Source organism: Rhinatrema bivittatum, chromosome 5 (assembly GCF_901001135.1).
Source record: "Rhinatrema bivittatum chromosome 5, aRhiBiv1.1, whole genome shotgun sequence".
NCBI classification, from domain to species: Eukaryota; Metazoa; Chordata; class Amphibia; order Gymnophiona; family Rhinatrematidae; genus Rhinatrema; species Rhinatrema bivittatum.
In genome coordinates this window covers 319,319,000-319,336,484 of record NC_042619.1, presented here as the reverse complement: position 1 = coordinate 319,336,484, position 17,485 = coordinate 319,319,000, and positions in this window count along the sequence as shown.

The following is a 17,485-nucleotide window of genomic DNA, read 5'->3' as shown; positions in this document are numbered from 1 at the left end:
GTCCACCTAGTTCCCTTAAGCCTGTCCTGGTGCAGATGTTCCAGGTTCCGAGGGCCAACCTCTGCCCATCCAGCGGACTCTGCTTTCAGTGGACCTGCCAGGGTGCCGGTTGCGCCGGGTCAATGAAGCCTCTTCCGGCTGGACCTATCTTGAGCCCCCCGGATCCTATCTTCATCCTGAAGCCTCAGCCTTGCCTTAGCCTTGCCTTCCTGCCTAGTGTTTTTGCCTGAACATGTCTCCTTCGCCCGACCATGTCTCCAAGTAACTAGCCTGACTATGTCTCCAAGTACCTTCATCTTGACCATGTCTTCTAGTGTCTTCATCTTGTTCCAGTACCATCGCCTGTCCTTGACCTCTGTCTGCCCTGTCACATATGCCGTTTCCAGGTGGCAGGTCCAAAAGGACTATCAAGTGGCCGGAGGGATACCCCAGAGATCAGCATTGTGTTGTTGGGTCTCTTCCAATGGTTTCAGCAGAAGTCAGAGTTCTTGTGTTCAGCCTGTCCACCCAAGCTTGGACACGCCTTGCCTGCCTTGGCGCTTCCTTGGAGATTCTCTGCAGTCACGCTGTGGTCCAAGGACACATTAACCTCCCTGGAATTGTGACTGCTCCCTAGCGTTCCCGCAATACTTCCTCAATCAATGCTGTATGCATTTTCCCCTCCAGCCGGCTCAATTCCCCAGTGGCGCAGTCAAGACCATGTTTATCCTCTCCCTGCTGGATGGGAAGGCCTTGGCCTGGGTGTCCCCCCTGTGGGAGTGGGGAGACCCCTTGCTACAGGATTTACAATGCTTCGTACAGACCTTCAAGCAGGTCTTCAACGAACCAGGTCGTCAGAACACTGCAGGCTCCAATTTACTTCACCTTCACCAGGACTCCAGGACTCTAGTGGATTCTGCTATGGAATTCCGCACTCTTGCAACCGAACTAGGCTCGCGGGAGGATAGTCTCCAAAGCATTTTTCTGGAGGGTCTTTCTCCGAGACTCAAGGATGAGCTGGTGGCATGGGAGCTTCCCGAAGGTTTGTATGCCTTGATTGACCTAACAGGCAGAATTGATTGCCACCTACAACAACGCTTCGGGAGGCCCGAGTACCTCGCCAACCAATAGTCCTTGCACCTTCCTTCTCACATCCCTTGCTGCCTAGCCTTCCAGCGGAGACCGGACCCTCTTATCCTGAAGAACCTATACAAGTGGGATGAACCTGGCTTACGCCTGAGGAGAGACAGCAGAGACTCACGCTGGGCCTTTGCCTTTACTGTGCCGGGAATGGCCACCTACTGGCATAATGCCCAGAGAAGAAGGGAAACTACCTAGCCTAGGAGTCAGTGCAGAGATGACCCTAGGCTGTACCACCTCAGTTCCCCAATGCACAGTCTCCATATCCATTGTTCTGCTTCACCGCATCTTCATTACCTTGGCATTAGACTCCGGCGCCGAGGAAATTTCATCCTGAAGGACTTGGTTACGCAGTTAGCCCTGCCTACATCACCCCGGATTCCTCCTCTCATCATCTCTTCTATCCATGGGGATCATCTTCCGGGCCGGATCACTCAAGTCACTACACCGTTGTGCCTATGGACTGGCATCTTGCATCAGGAGCTCATCAGCTTTCATGCTATAGAAACATCTGTGCACTCTATCGTGTTGGGGCTGCCTTGGCTCCAGCTACACTCCCCCAGTATTGTTTGCGAACGCTGCAGATCACTTCTTGGGGGTCCCATTACCAATCCGCTTGTAACTTCCCAGTTCAACAGCCCGTAATCCCTCTGGCTATTGCCTCCTTAGGTCTGCCGCCTCAGTACAATGACTTCAAGGACGTCATCTCGAAGAAAAGAGCGGAGACCCTTCTGGAGCACCGACTGTTTGATTGTGCTGTTGACCTCTTACCAGGTACCATGTCATCCCGGGGCCAGGTGTACCCACTATCTCTCCCAGAAACCAAGGCCATGTCACAATACATTCAGGAGAATTTGGAGAGAGGCTTTATCCGGCCATCCACTTCCCTGGCGGGAGCTGGGTTCTTCTTTGTGGTCAAGAAGGATGGCACTCTAAGACCCTGCATTGACTATCAGAGTCTGAATGCCATTACTAAAAAGGATCAGTACCCACTGCCCCTTATCCCAGAGCTACTGGATAGACTGCAGGGAGCTAAGATCTTTACTAAGTTGGACCTGTGGAGTGCATACAACCTTGTCCGAATCCAGCCTGGTGATGAGTGGAAGACCTCATTCAACCTCAGAGATGGCCACGATGAATACCTGGTCATGCCCTTTGGCCTCTGCAACGCCCCCACAATATTCCAACTCATGATGAATGAGGTCTTCATGGATTTGTTGCATACAAGCGTAGTTGTGTACCTCGACAACATTCTTATCTACTCCAAGGATCTTCTCTCTCATTGGCAGGACGTCAGACCAAACTTGAAATGTCTCTTCGAGCGTGAATCACTCCCCTTCCTGGGGTATATTATTTCCTGTTCAGGATTTCACATGGACTCGGAGAAAGTTTCATGCATCCAAAAGTGGCCCAACCATCCAGCCTACGGGCCCTGCAATGCTTCCTGGGATTTGCAAACTTTTACAGACAGTTCATTCCACACTATTCTCATCTGGTTGCTCCTCTCACCGCCCTCACTAAGAAAGTGACCAATCCCAAGAAGTAGCTCCCTGAAGCGGTAACAGCATTTAATGATCTGAAGCAGGCCTTTCTACAAGACACTTGCTTGCGTCCTCCAGATCCATCACGGCCATTTATCATGTAGGTAGATGCCTCTGCTACAGTGGTAGGTGTGGTGTTGAGCCAGTACTCTCACAAGGGAACCTTACCACCCTGCTCCTTCTTCTCCCGGAAGTTCTCCCCGGCCAAGAGGAACTATGACATCGGTGACAAAAAGCTGCTGGCCATCAAGCTGGCGTTTGAGGAGTGGCATCAGTGGTTGGAGGGCGTCCAGCATACCATTATGGTATACACCGATCACAAGAACTTGGAATACCTTCATCATGCACAATGCCTGAACACCCACCCTGCCTGCTGGTCTTTATTCTTCAGCTGCTTCAATTTCGTCCTACGCTACCATCCAGCTTCCAAGAACACCAGAGCGGACGCACTTTCACAGGCCTTTGACTCTGAAGATACGCCCGTCTCCCCAGGTTACATTATTGACCCGGCACGGATACTGCTGGCTGCAACTCTGCCAACACCTCCCAGGAAGACTGTAGACCCTTTACTGCATCGCCAGAAAGTTCTGGAATGGGCCCACAATTTATGTATTGCGGGTCACCCAGGAAGGGCTAGAACTTTAGAACTACTGCAATGGTACTACTGGTGGCTGCATGTGGAAAAGGTCATGAAAGCCTAGGTGGACTCATGTCCAGTCTGTGCCCCGCAAAAACCAATGATCAGATGACCTTGGGGGTTCTTACAGCCGCTGCTGGCCCCCAAGGAACATTGGTCCCACCTGTCCACTGATTTTGCGGTGGTCCTCCCTCTCTCAAATGACTGCCATATCATTTGGGTCATCATTGACCACTTTTCGAAGATGGCCCACTTCACTGCTCTTCCCAGCCAACTTCGGCCCCCGAACTGGTGAGACTCTTCCACTCACATATTCCGGCTGCATGGTCTTCCTCAGCATATTACCTCAGATCGAGGAGTGCAATTTATTTCTAAGTTTTGGTGCCCATTATGCCACAAATTCAACATTCAGCAGGATTTCATTACTACATAACCCCTCAGACAAATGGCCAAGTGAAGAGAACTAATCGCACCATAAAGACATTCCTCCGTTCCTTCATCAGCAATCGCCAGGACAACTGGGCCTTTCTTCTCTCCTGGGCCACGTTTTCACACAATTCTCATTTCAACTCAGCCACAGAGTCCTCGCCATTTCTCATAGTGTATGGGAAAAACCCTGCACTGCCACTGCTGATACCACTTGTGGTGCCTTCTCCCGCAGCTCAGCTGTCCACCCAGGCTCTCCAGGAGCTTTGGGTCTGAACCCAGAGAATGATCCAGGAAGCGGCTCACAAGGCAAAAGAAATGACAAACACCTGCGGGCAGCACCCCTATTCAACTCGGGTGACAGTGTGGCTCAGCACCCACCTCATCAGACTCAAAGTGCCCTCCATGAGACTGGCTTCCCACTATATCGGGCCTTTCTCAATCATTAGGCGCATCAGACCCATCACGTACCAGTTGTGACTACCTTCATTGTTGAAGATTCATAACAGCTTTCATGTCTCCTTGCTCAAGCCTCTGGTCCTGCCAGCCCCCAAAACCCCCAAAGTTATCATCTGATGAAGATCAGATTTATCAGGTAAAGGAAATCCAGGATGTCAGACGACATCACAAAAAATGGGAATTCCTGATTTCCTGGGAGGGCTTCAACTCCAAGGAGAACACCTGGGAAACCGCTTCCAACATTTTGGACAAGGACCTGCTCAAACACACAGCACACATCCCAGAAAACCCAAGCCTTCTGGAAGGGGGTGTAGAGGAGGTGATACTGTTGCAGTCTTCGGCCACAAACTTCTGCAGCCAGCCTCCCTCTCTACCCACTGCTGCGGGGCTCACCCCATGCTGGCTCCTTCTCCCCAATGGCCCCGGGATTTGACCGCGTGGCAGGGAGCCGCCACCACTTCGCCCAATGCAGCCGACACTGTCTTCCCTGCTGGGCCCCCTAGGCACGTGTGTGCGTTTCCCAGTTTAAAGGGCCAATGGCAGGGAGGCTGCTGGTGTCCCCTTCTGATGACGTGGGCTAGGGCTCTATTTAAGCCCAGCCGTGCTGCTCCTTCCTTGCCTCAGCAACAGGTCCCACTCTGTTTCAGAGTTGCTGGTTGCTCCATGTGTTCCTGATCCTGCTCCTGTTCCTGGTTCCGTGATCCTGCTCCTGTTCCTGCTCCTGGCTCCGTGATCCTGCTCCCACTCCTGTTTCAGCCCGCTTCCCCTCAGTTTGCTCTTCTGGTTCTTGACTCAGTTCGTCCCTGGCTTCTGCATTGTCTTCCACCTGTCCTGACCACCTGCCTGCTCACCATCTCTTCTTGCTAGCCACCTGCCCTGACCTCTGGCCTGTTCCTGGATTCTCCCACCTGCTGCCAGCCCCAACCTCTGGCACATCTGACTTTGCTTCCACCTTCTGCCTTCAAGGATTGTCTTTGTCTGGAGACCTGCACCTAAGTCTTGCCAGCCCTGGTACCCAAAGGCTCAACCTGAGGGGAATGAGGGCTGGTATATGTGGGAAATATGCGCTTGCCAGCAAGCCATTTCAGGGTTTAAACATTAACTTCCCTTCTCCCTGACATTTGCCTGAATAAAAGCATCACTTGTGCTTAAGCCTCTCTGCCTAGGAAAGGATACCTGACTTCATGTATTTCTCTGGCTTGTGCTTAGCCCTGAATTCCTGGGGGAGGGGCTGGGTGTTCCCTAGTCAGAGGCAGGACAAAGTCAGGAGGTATAGATTTCAGCAGCCAATGATATGATCCGTGCACACCCCCTGAGCCAAAGCCAATAGTGTAGGGACTCGTCTGTTGCTATGGGAAAGTAGCCAATCATGTAATGACACATCATCTGCCTTTGTATGAATGTACAATAAAAGAGAGTGCTACACTGTGCTCAGGGCCTTTTGACCTGCCTGCCATGAGAGCTGCCTCAAGTGTGTTCTTTGCCTCCATACGCTACAGGTATAGGTGAATGTCCGGTTGGGTCTCCATCACCTGCATCCACCTCCCGATGACGAGGACCTATAGGGGCCTTCCTCCTATAGGTTGTACCAACCTCGTCTCGGCTCAGGGGTCCACCACTCTGCGTAACAGTATTGTTGTAATAGCAGGCAGACAAGCATGGAAAATGTTGTGCAATATACTACACACTGATCAATCAGTATTACCCTACATATCCATTTGCGGAAATCCACAATTTCAACCTGGGTTACAAAATTCGATATTCTATACATGGAAACAAAATGGTCTACACCAATTCTGCCATTTTTTACAAGATGATGAGCAGACAGTGAAATCTTTCCCAGATCTAGTGTCAGAATATGATTTGGACAATAAGGAAATCTATGTTTACGTTCAGGCCAGACATTATATTACAAATAACTGTATTACTGTAGCACTCCTGCTCACGGGCCCAGCAGCAAGCAGGCGCTTACATTTGCGGCAGGAGCTGCCATCGTTCAGCCTGGCGGCCCAGAGGCTGTCGACATCCGTCTCCTCTCTCCCAGGAAGCCGTGGTCCTTGCTCTCCTCGTGGCCCGGAGGCCGCCGACATTGCCTTGCCCCCTCCAAGGGACGGGCCTCAATCCTCGGCTTTACTTTCAGCTGTCTCTTCTGTGGCAGGACACCGCCGTCGACGTCAGGGCCTGCCCTGCGGCCCGTTCTTCCTGTTCCTGCATGCAGCGGCAGGGACGCCACTGTCCATGGTCCTGCCCCTTCCTCCTAAGGGGCGAGGCCATGTCTCTCCTGGATATTTAAGGGGCCCGCGGCCGGATATACCCCGGGCCCCACCTGAACTCCTCCCTGGGCGCCTCCTCATCTTCAGCCCTATAAAAGGGCTCTGAGTTCATTCCAACGTTGCCTTGGCAATGGGCTAGTCCTCCTTAGGACTCCTGCTTGCTGCTCCTGCCTGGAATTTCCTTGTTCTTCATGGGATCCCTCGTCGTCTTGTTCCTGGTCTCTACTGAAGTCTCGTCTGTTCCTGGTGTTCCAGCTTTGATGTTCCGTGATCCAAATCCTGAAGTTCCAAGTCCTGATGTTCCTGTTATGACTGTCGCTGCCCGACATCTCCACTCCGCTCTCCTTACCTCTCTGGCGACTCCTCCCGAGGTTCACGGACGTTTGGCTGCTGCGGCATATGCCTGCCGTCCTCTCCGGTGTCCCCGGTCCGGCTTGGATGCTGCCTCCCGCCATGCCGTCCAGTTGCCTTAGGGCACGCGCGCGCCACTCAGCCCTGCTTCAAATACTTTCTTTGGCGTGAATCTCAGGGGCGTCCCCCTGTGATGACGTCACGCATCCCGGATACAAAAAACCTACACTACTGCTAGCTAATTGAGTTAGCAAGGTCAGGGATTCCTTACGGATGGGATTCACTCTCTGTACCTAGCTACTCTGCCTCTTCATCATTGGACTTACTCTCAGGCCTATCCTGTAAAGTGCGGCCGCGTTTACCCTGCTCCTAAGCCGCTTTTCACTCACGTTCCGGCCGCGTTAGCCCTTCCTGCGATCCCGAATCCCCTTTAACCTACTCCTACCGCGTCCTAAATTCCCCGGGCAACCCCTTCCGCCCGCGGCATGTATATTGCATGCAAACGAGCGAATTAGCTCGATATTGCATGCAAACGAGCGAATTAGCTATTCCCTAGCATCCCGTAACCTGCGCCCCGACTATCGCTAGTTTTCCCTGCCGTTTTGTCGCGCGTTTAACCTGCAAACTTACCGCCTACCCTGACCCCTGCGGTAGAGGCAGGGGTAAGGGTAGATGGCAAGCTTTCCCCCAGCCCCCGCTCACCTGCCCCGGCCGCGATCATGGGTGCCGGTCTCCGTGGCAGCCCCAGTCCTCTCCCCTGCTCCCGAAGCCAAAAAAAAAGCGAAAAAAACGTTGCAGCCCCCCTCCGATGTCCGGACTGGGGCTGCCACGGAAACTGCAATGGCAAAGCGACTTTTCGTTTTTTTTTTTGCTTCACCGCTGTCAGTGTGCCCCCTCCTCTCGGAGCAGGGCGCGAAAAGCAGCCTTGCTCGGGGAGGAGGGGGCACACTGACAGCGGCGAAGCAACGGCGAAGACAGCGGCGAAGCCATCACAGGAACACATGCGATCGTAGCTCCTCCCGACGAAGATGGCCGCCTGCACGGGGAAAGCGTGCAATTGGCCGCTGAAGACGTGACGTCACGTCTTGAGCGGCCAATTGTACGCTTCCCCCGTGCAGGCGGCCATCTTTGTCTTCGTCGGGAGGAGCTACGATCGCATGTGTTCCTGATGATGGCTTCAGAAAAGTAAGTTGGCAGGCGTCCAAAAGCGACTTACTTTTGGGATCTTGACAGATCCCAAAAGTAAGTCGCTTTTGGGAAAAAAAAAAAATTGTCGCTTTTGAAAAAAAAACCCAAAATTGCTTTTGGTTTTTTTTGCTTCGCCGCTGTCTTCGCCGTTGCTTCGCCGCTGTCTTCGCCATTGCTTCACCGCTGTCAGTGTGCCCCCTCCTCCCGGAGCAAGGCTGCTTTTCGCGCCCTGCTCCGAGAGGAGGGGGGACACTGACAGCGGCGAAGCAAAAAAACCAAAAGCAAGAAGTAAGTCGCTTCGCCGCTTCACTCTTCCCTCCTCCCGGAACAGGGCGCGAAAAGCAGCCTTGCTCCGGGAGGAGGGAAGAGTGAAGCGGCGAAGCGACTTACTTTTTGCTTTTGGTTTTTTTGCTTCCTGGTATCTGTCATTTCAAATGACATTTGAAATGACAGATACCAGCGTGGCGTGAAGCCTTAGGCCCGCGCACCCAGGATACTGTATAGGCGCTCTATCCAGTAAAATGGGTTGCGCGGGACTAAGGCATTACGGACGCGGTTTACATTTACATATAATTAGTGTTCAGGATCGAGCGGTAGGTGAGCTGCACTGTGCGGGCGGTAACCGCGGGTGCCATAGGCACTAACGCAGCTCTTCCTACCGCTCAGTACTGGATAGGCCTGTCTATTTGGGGTACCCGCTCCTCGGGGGCTTCTCTCTTCTCTTTCAGGTCGCTGTCTGGAACCGGTATTCACTCCTCGAGGGCCCATGTTCCTGGACTTGCTACCTGGACTTCACTTCTGCCTGGAAGATACCGCTGCCGACACCATCAGTGAGTTACCATCTACTTCTCTCAGAGCTGTTCCCTGGAACCAGGTACTCGCTCCTCGAGGGCCTGCCTCTCCTCCAACTCCTGTGATTCCTACCGAGAGAAACCGCAGTGTGAGTACTCAACCAACGAGGCTCTATTCCAGAACCCTGCATTCTTCATTGTATTCACTACAGCACAGCCATTGAGGGATTGCTGTTCCAGAGCCCTGAGGGACTACTAGCCCAGCTGGGCTTCATCTCTGCTCACTACTGCCACCTCTGGTGGCTCCTCAATACTGTTAATAAAAGATCTATCCGTGTTGTGTGTCCTAAAGCTGAGCCTGACCTGTGGCCCCTCACAGGACTTCCCCCCGTGGGCATGGTCAGCAGCCACAGTGTCCAAGGGTCCACCCAAAACCTTACAAACAATAACAGTTCCGTGGTTCTGTTCCTGTTCCAAGTCCTGGTGTTCCAGATGTTTTGTGTTCCTGATGTTTTGGTCCTGATGCTCTTGTCTTCGCCTCTGCAACCAGTTCCCAGGTTCCTGCGTCCACCTTTCCTGGCGTGCCACTGTCATGGTCCTTGATCAGTCCATGTGGGGCTGTGTAGGGCGCTTCATAGTACAAGACCTTCTTGTCTGCAGCACAAGCCTCCGGAGGGTCACCCTCACCTGAAGCCAAGTCCCATCTTGATCCTGTGTCTTGAATTTCCCTGTTTGAAGCCGTCTTGGTCCTGTGTCCTGAATCTTGTTCTGACCCTCGGATTCCCTTCTGTCTGCTTCCGTCCATGACCAAGACTCTGCCTGAACCTGCTCCACTCCAGCGTGGTTCGCGACCGGCCACAGGAGGCTGTGTAGGGCACGCCCCGGTGCAGGCTTCTACTGAATCTTCGACATGTTCCAGTCTCAAGTTCCACTACTTCTCCTGGAATTTGCTTCGCCCTTAGCATGGTCCACGACCAGGCATGGGCAGCTGTGTAGGGCGCTCTGCTATGCAGTTCTCACCCAGTACTTTTGTCTGAATCCTTGTTCTGAGTTCTTCCAAGTTCCTCGTCTGTCTCCACGTTCTAAATTCCTCGTCTGAGACTTCATGCTCCAGAGTCTTCATCCACCCTTGTCTCCTGTCTGGCCTGCCGCCTCTGCCGTTACCCAGCAGCAGGTCCGAAAGGGCTTGGAGTGGTTGGAGGACCACTCAGAGACCAACCTTGTGTGGTTGGCTTCACTGAGGCTGTGCAGGTCAGCGGGGGCCTGGGCTTCCGGTCACTGTCCAGGCGAAGTTCCATCTCACCTGCCTCGGTGATTCCTAGAGCTCCTCTCCCGGTTCGCCAAGGTCCAAGGGCACACTTCTCTTGTTCCCGCGCAACAGCTGATCATGGTCTCCCATGCACAACATCTTTCCAAAGCCTGTGCGTGCAACAATTACTGGTTATGAAAATATTCCAATACAAAGTTTTTATGAGATTCTGCAACTGCAGATGGTAAATAAATCGTCCTGTGCTGTATTCCTTAAATCACTATGCACTGTTACATTACAAAATGATTTTTCATGTTGCAGCTAGTTGCCTATTGGAGAAACGGAATTTAGATTCTTTGGGACAAATATGTCTGGATGATCTGCAGCAACGTCTGAAACAAATTCCAAAGCTTATGGAAAATGTGTTGCTTCATGAAAATCAATTCAAATTACTTCATAGAATGTTTATATCACAAACTAGAGCTTTCAAGGCAACGTTTATTTCCACAGATAACTGTATAAAATGCATTACGACTAAAGGCACTATTGGCATAATTTTTGGAGTTATGTAAAAGTGTGCCAATTTTGGTTAGAACGACTACTGGACTGCAAGTCGCCTTTTACAGCAAAGACGTGTTTATTTCATGCATGTGTAATTCCACAGATTAACTTACAACATTTGTAACTGGACTGTCATAGTGATCAAAACTTGTTTCAACTGCTAGCTTAAATGTTCTGTTATGTTAGGACACCCATCACTAAATACAGCTAAGCATGTTCCGAGAGTTTAATTTAATTTTTTCTGTGTAAAAAGAATAATTGTGCCCTAAACTAACGCCACCATTATTACTTTGATTTAACTGTATTTTCTTACTGTGTCTTTTTGAGTAACTTCTTGTCGAACGTATCTGTATAAGGTCCATTTGGGCAGATTTTAAAATGGTTACGCGCACCGGGCCTATTTTCAAAAGGCCCGGCGACTTGCGTAAAGCCCCGGGACGCATGTAAATCCCGGGGCTTGCAAAAAGGGGCAAGGCATGGGTGGAGCAGTCCTGGGCAGGGCGGGGGCGTGGCCAGAGGCCTCCACACGGCTGCTATGCCAGGGGATCGCGCGCCAGCAGTTGGCCAGCGCGCGTTAGTTACGCCTTCCTCTGGCAGGCATAACTTGTGAGATAAATGTACAGGGGGGGGTTCGGGCTGGGGGGGCGGGATAGGTAGGGGAAGGAGGGGGAGGTGGGGGAGGGAATGGGGAAGTCAGCTGGTCTCCCTGAGGGCTCGGCGCGCGCAAGATGCACTAGTGTGTTCCCCCTTGCGTGCGCCGACCCCTGATTTTTATAACATGCGCGCGAATGTTATAAAATCGGGCATACATTTGTGCACGCCGGGTAGGGGCAAAGTTATTGGTATGATGTTTCATTCTGTTATCATTTGCTATGTTGTGCTTGCTATAAAACTTATAAAGATTGGAAAAAAATATTCTTTGTAACAATCTTCTGTTATTGGAAACAACCAGCATCATAGCACCAATATTGTATTTCATTTCATTTCTTTGTTTTCTTACCTGTCCTTTTGTGCAGCACCTAGAATAGGTTATAAAGAAATCAGTAAAATACAATACAAAATATATTAAAAAAAACACAGTACAACAATAGACACACTCACCCCTTGCACTGCTATCAGGCTACTTTCCTTAAGTACGCTGAGTGTTTTTGATGAAGAGTTAACAGCATACATTGCAGTAAGAAATATCCCACAGCTGATTTACATTTATCAAAGATGGGGGCAGGTTTGAATCACCACAGATCTCCTTGAATGGGTACCACACAGCAAGGCCAGTCTGGACCTCGGTCATGTTCCTGTATAGAGGACAGTTGCATTTTGATGGATCACCCTGTCTGTATCACATCTGGATCACTGATGGGAGGGAGGAGGACCATAGCCTCTAGAAAAAGCTCCTGTACTGGAATCAGAGGAAGAGGCAGAGGCTGGGGAAGGCAGCCTGCTTCCATGAGAAGGGAATATGAGGAAGAAGTGCATCTTTCTTAGTCTCGTGTGGCCCCTATGCCACAAGAGTCTATCGAAGAAAACAGTGCTCGCAGGTTTTATATTGATATAGAGGTTTTTCCCTTATGGGAGCACTGAATGGTCTTAAGCAGTGAGTATCAAATATCAAAAGAACAAGGACTCAAACCAAAAATATTATGGGAAATGTAATCTCAAATGTAATCTACAGGCTCTTGTCCGCAATGGACTGCAACCAGTATCATACAAATGAGCACCTGATTTAACCTCATATACTTTTCCCCGTTATTTTAAATCCCAGTACTTTAATCCTATTATTTTATACCTAAATCTCTCAACTCTATCAATTTATCTAATTTTTTATTCATTTTAATACCACCTAAATTTTATTGACTAAACAGATTAAAAATCATTTCACTATTCTTCTCATTAAAATTCATTCTGAATCAATTTGGCTTGTCTAAAAGTGTTCCACTCATATATATCCCACACTGCTATTCATGTGCTGAAATGCTGTCTCGCATTCCCGACATTGGCAATGTTTCAGCACCCTCGGGCCTTCTTCAGAGGAAATATCATACTCTCCGAGATCGGCTCAAATGGCTCACATACAAGCCCAAAGAAAGATGGCGGATCCCCAGCACTCAGTGCAGAGATTTAATTCCCCTGTTCCCCGAGACTGGGAAGGTGACTCCAGGTGTACAGGGGGTTACACTTGTATGTACTGTTCCTCAAATATTCACGGTCCCGGATACATCTAAAGAAAGAACCTATGTGGTCTCAAATCTCATGTACAACATTGTCTTTGGAGAATTGTTAACTCGTAGAAGAGGGTCACGATATCTGAACAGTTCTGTTTTCTCCAGAACTCTCTGTTTTGAATATTGCTATAAGAGAGACACCCTGTCAATCGCGTTGGCATGCCAGCATGGCTGCACATTGATGTGAGATGCGGGTTTGATTGTGTAACCTGGTTTTATACTCATCAGATTGACAAGAGCTGGGGACACTATGGAGTCAGTCCATAGTGTGGCAGGGAATTCTAGCCATCGTACAAGTGTGATAACTGACAGAGAAAGATTCAGGCTGGGGATGTATCAGGGTTCCAAAAAGAGTCACTATCTGTGGCATGCAGATTTTAATTCTTACTGGTCCCAGACTGACCATCTCCTTGGTAGACTAAATGAGAAAATTGACCTTTACATACCATCAGTTACTATATGGGAATGAAGGTTAACAAATAATATATAGATATATAATGTGACACCTTTTTATAGATTGTTCAGACCTGAAGAAGGGAGTATTAGTTGCGGAAAGCTAATCAAGAAATATATTAATTTAGTCCAATAAAAAGAATCACCTTATATATTTTTTGTTTTTCTTTGTTAACCTTTATTTCCATGTATTCAAGTGCACTAACATGGCAACCACGCTGCTTTCTTTCATTTACTGTGTTACTACAAAATAATTCTCATTTACATAGTGCTTGCTGTTAGAATTGTTCCTGTCAGATCTATTAGCAGTTGGATAATGCATGCAGAAAAAGAGAATGTTCATAGACACCGAGTCACCCCATTCCTGGGAGGGAGATTTTAGGCCAGTCCTGGTTTTGACAAAACCTCTTCTGGTGCCTGCACTGCTGATTTCAAAAAGAGGCAAAGCCTACAAATACTAGAATGCATTACAATGCAATTTCAAATACCAGGACTGGTGTAAACTCCCTGCAGGAACGGGCAATGCCAGATCCTCCCCAGCCCAGTATTGTACAGATTGCTATGAAACAGGCCTTGAAAAAAAGAGGACCTGACTCAGCTCTTCCTTATAGCCTGAATCCAAGTGCTTACCACTGAGTTGCCCTGGTAGTGATTCTATGTTAAAAAAGCAAAATGTTTGTTTTCTTTTAAAAAAACATTTATATCACCCCATTATATTCCCCCATAGGCAAATGACTCACATCATCTTTTTATTATTATTATTATTATTATTAGTCATTTGTACAGCACATTTCAGATGCACACAGCACTGGGCAGAGACATGTAATTGACAATCCTTACTCCTTGGAGCTTACAATCTTTCCAAGATAGACAGACAAGTCATATAGCAAAAAGATATAAGCAGTTTTGAATCAAGAGAGCAAGACCATGACTGAGAAGGTTTATAGTAGGAAGGAACTAAATCAGGTGGCGTGTAGGTGGGCTTAAATATAGTAACACACTTTAAGTGGTAAAGAATCAACAACTTACTTAATTGGTGAATCAGCCAAAAATGGAATCTTTTCCCCAGAAGCAAATCTATATAAGAAAAGCAGAAGATGGGGTGCATGGGTGAGGGGAGGGAAGAAAGGAAGGAAAGTAGACCAGATTTGAATTTCAAAGAGCTTTTTTTGAAATACTATGTGATCCCTCTGTCCATTGGGAGTCACCTTCTCTGCCTTAGGGAGCCTGGGGTAACTCACCCAAAGTAAGGAAATTAATCTCAGTTGGGTCGTGGGCTGGGGACAGATATTCTGCAGGACACACACTCATGCACTTGCAAAAAGCCACTGTCCACATCCTCGTTTGTGCTCCAAATGAAAGAATAGTTTATTAGAAGTATCTTCAAGAATTATAGGCAAATATAGCGTACATCCTCCAGGCAAATCCAGTAAGACTTCACTCTCAGTCTTCCAGAAAACCTCAGACACTTTATGTTACATTCTATATACACACCACTCTTCAGCCTGTAGTAGGCAACTGTTGCGCTGGAGGTGGACCCTTGGCCTAGTGCAGGATGGATACGGCCCTCTGGTTGGACCCAGAGAGCGCCTGCCACCAGGAGGCGGAGCACACAAGGAGACAGAGGCTAGCTGGAGCTTCACCAATTACAGTCCGGGGTTTCCGCAGGTTGAGCCCTTGGGTACCCGGACTTAGGTGGGCCTCCGGTGGTCTCCTGGAGAGGTAGCAGAGGGGTGTGCCCACCATGAGCAAGGGGGCATGGCTGATGCAAAGTGGATGAGCTAGACTTGAACCGGAAGCTCCGGAGACCTCAGGAAGGTAACAGTTCAGGGAGGTCCTCCGAGCGAGGCAGGCAGCGCCTGTAGGTCTAGCCAAGTGTGAGCTGCGGTTGAGCCCTTGGATACCCAGATTACCTGGACTTAGGTGGGCCTCCGGTGGTCTCCCGGAGAGCTAGCGGAGGGGTTTGCCCATCACGAGCAAGGGTGCACGGCTGATGCAAAGTGGATGAGCTAGACTTGAAGAGGAAGCTACGGAGACCTCAGGAAGGTAACAGTTCAGGGAGGTCCTCTGGGCAAGGCAGGCAGTGCCTGTAGGTCTAGCCAAGTGTGAGCCGCAGTTGGTTTCCAAGCAGGTAGGCCCAATGGTATCAGAAGGTCAGAAGAGAGTGTCCAAGTGAAGCGAAAGCAGGGGTCAAAACCAGAATCAGTCCGGGCGTAGTCAAGGCAAGCGGAGGTCAATTCCAGGCGGCAGACAGAGAATGGTCAGGCAGGCAGTGGTCGGTTCCAGATGGCAGGCAGGAGAATAGTCAAGCAGGCAGGAGATTGGTCAAGCAGGCAGAGGTCAGTACCAAGGGTCAGTCCAGAGAGGTACTACCTGGGAAGGATACAGGAACACACGGAGCCACTGGGAACAGGAACATGGAGATGCTGGAACAGGAGACACTGGAACAGGAGGCATTGGAATACGAAGGCAAACTCACTACACCAACGATGTTGACCCGATTGCCAAGGCGAGGTCCTGGGGAAAGGGCCTCGCCTTAAATAGTGCATCTAAGTGAGGTCATCGGGAGGCGCCCCCGTGGGTTTTCCCGCCCTGGGCCCTTTAAAGGACTGTACTTTGGCCACGCGTGTGCCTACGGGCATGGCCGAGGACGCCGACGCCGCGGAGCCCCAATGGGAGCTCCGCCATGAGGCCAGTGAGGACGATGGCAAACTCAGAGCCCAAGGAAGCCATGAACTGGCTGTGGTTACGAGAGAGGGGTGCCCAGAGCTGGTTGACAGAAGCGCGAGGTGAGCAGGGCCGGCTGCGCTGCCAACGCGGCCAGGTCATGCAACAGCCACACTGTTTAAAATCTCTTCTTAAACCCAGTACATCTCAATGTACGCACTTTAGATCTTGGATGGCCCCAAGCTACTCATTTCCCTTTCTTGCAGGAGGAAACGAGAAACTTTCAACCCTGTTTCCAGGATCCCTACGGGCACAAGTTTTCTCTTTTTGGTCCCAACTGGTCTCTTCACAGTTTCCTGTCTTCCAATCCTTTAACTCTGAAATCCAGTCTTTAGTAGCTTCATACAAGCATCCTGAGACACCGCTGGTGTGTCTCTCTCCCAACCCTTTCCTCTTTTCCCCTTCAAACCCTTGGAGAGGGTTCCAGTTGCTGCTGTTCTTTTGCTGGGTGACTCTGGGGGAGCCCCCACCCTTGCTCTCAGGGTGATATTTCCTTCTCAAAACCCAATCCTTGGGTGCCGAACCGGTCTGTCTGTCAAGAAATTCGGGACCATTCCTTGACCAACAGGTAACCTTTTTACTAACTGAAACCTTCCCTGCTCTTTTATCCTCTCCAACACTTCCCACAGGGGGAAATCACATTAACCACAATACACTCTTTACACATTACACTTTGAAATCCTTTCTATGACACACAGGAGCCACAAGTAGAAACAACTTGCTCAACCAAGTTTAAACATTTCACTGCCCTATAAGACTGTGTACAGGAGACTTGTGGTGTTGACACAGGGACTGTGGGAATGGGGGGGGGGGGGGGGGGGGGACGGTGAGATCAGAGAGCACACACCAAGAAGAAAATGATTGCTCTGGTACTTTAAGAGCTTCTCTCCTGCTGCGTCGTTAGGCTGACTGAAGGAGAGGGGCTGAACCCCTCTATGTCTTGCTGGTACTGTGTGCCAACAAAAAATTTCATAATGGTACTCCCGATCATACCTGCTTACTTTAGTCCTGGGGGAAATCTGCACTACTGTGGAGCACAGAATTCGCACAGAATTCCATCCCCTCTCACGTGGCACACTGGGGCCTTCTTCTTCGCCCTTGAACATGACACATTCTGCTTGTGGCGAAGATGACGGCCACGGTGAGAGTGAGTGTGTGTAGAGAAGTGTGTGTGTGTGTGTGTGTGTGTGTGTGAGATAGCAGGGGGGGTGACAGAGAGCAGGGGGGTGCTTGAGTGTGGGTGCCAGAGAGAGAGGAAGCCCATGTGACTAGATTGTGAAGGAGTGTGTATATGTGTGTGAGAAAGGGATTGTATAAGGATGCTTGTTTGTTTGTGAGCGAAGGAGCCTGTGTGACGGGATTGTTTGTGTGAGAGAGAGCCTGTGGGAAAGGGTGTGTGTATATGAGAGAGAGAGAGAGACATAGGTAGCCTGTGTGAAGGTGTATGTGTGAGAGATAAAGGGAGCCTGTATAAGGGATGTGCGTATG